Genomic DNA, 1,742 nt, shown 5'->3' on the forward strand with positions numbered 1-1,742 from the left:
CCTTCTTTGTCATAGATTAGGTGAACATAGGTGTGTGGGTTTATCTCTGGGTTTTCTATCCTTTTCCATTGATCTATATTTCTGTTTTTGTGCTTGTGTCATACTGTCTTTATTACTGTAGCTTTGTAGTATAGTGTGAAATCAGGAAGCCTGATTCCTCCAGCTCCATGTTTCGTTCTCAAGATTGCTTTGGCTATTCGGGGTCTTTTGTGTTTCCATACAAATTGTGAAATTTTTTGTTCTAGTTCTGTAAAAAATGCCATTGGTAATTTGACAGGGATTGCAATGAATCTGTAGATTGCTTTGGGTAGTATAGTCATTTTCACAATATTGATTCTTCCAATCCAAGAACATGATATATCTCTGTTTGTGTCATCTTTAATTTCTTTCCTTAGTATCTTATAGTTTTCTGCATACAGGTCTTTTGCCGCCTTAAGTAGGTTTATTCCCAGGTATTTTATTCTTTTTCTTGTAATGGTAAATGGGATTGTTTCCTTAATTTCTCTTTCTGACCTTTCATTGTTAGTGTATAGGAATGCAAGAGATTTTTGTGTATTAATTTTGTGTCCTGCAAATTTACTAAATTCAATGATTAGGTCTAGTAGTTTTCTGGTGGCATCTTTAGGATTTTTTATGTATAGTATCAGGTCATCTGCAAACAATGACAGCTTTATTTTTTCTTTTCCAATTTGGATTCCTTTTATTTAATTTTCTTCTCTGATTGCTGTGGCTAGGACTTCCAAAGCCATGTTGAATAATAGTGGTGAGAGTGGACAGCCTTGTCTTTTTCCTGATCTTAAAGGAAATGCTTTTAGTTTTTCACTATTGAGAATGGTGTTTGCTGTGTGTTTGTCATGTATGGGCTTTATTATGTTGAGATATGTTCCCTATGTGCCCACTTTCTAGAGGGTTTTTGTCAGAAATGGGTGTTGAATTTTGTCAAAAGCTTTTTCTGCATCTATTGAGATGATCATATGTTTTTTATTCTTTAATTTGTTAATATGGTATACCACATTGATTGATTTGCATATATTGAAGAATCCTTGAATTCCTGGGATAAATCCAACTTGATCATGATGTATGATCCTTTTAATGTGTTGTTGGGTTCTGTTTGTTAGTATTTTGTTCAGGACTTTTGTGTCTATGTTCATCAGTGATATTGTCTTGGAATTTTCTTTTTTTGTGATATCTCTGTCTGGTTTTGGAATCAGGGTGATGGTGGCCTCGTAGAATGAGTTTGGGAGTGTTCCTTCTTCTGCAAGTTTTTTGGAAGAGTTTGAGAAGTTTAGGTGTCAGCCCTTCCCTAAATGTTTGATAGAATTCTCCTGTGAAGCCATCTGGTCCTGGACTTTTGTGTGTTGGAAGATTTTTAATCACAGTTTCAATTTCATTACTTGTGATTGGTCTGTTCATATTTTCTATTTCTTCTTGGTTCAGTATTGGAAGGATGCACTTTTCAAAGAATTTGTCCATTTCTTCCAGGTTGGCCATTTTACTGACATAAGTTGCTTGTATTAGTCTCTTAGGATCCTTTGTATTCCTGCAATGTCAGTTGTAACTTCGTTTTAATTTCTAATTTTGTTGACTTGAGTACTCTCTCTTTTTTTCTTGATGAGTCTGGCTGAAGCTTGATGAATTTGTTTATCTTCTCAAAGAGCCAGATTTTTTTTTGGTAACATCTTTATTGGAGTATAACTGTTTTACAATGGTGTGTTAGTTTCTGCTTTACAACAAAGTGAATC

Source organism: Physeter macrocephalus, chromosome 21 (genome assembly GCF_002837175.3).
Source record: "Physeter macrocephalus isolate SW-GA chromosome 21, ASM283717v5, whole genome shotgun sequence".
NCBI classification, from domain to species: domain Eukaryota; kingdom Metazoa; phylum Chordata; class Mammalia; order Artiodactyla; family Physeteridae; genus Physeter; species Physeter macrocephalus.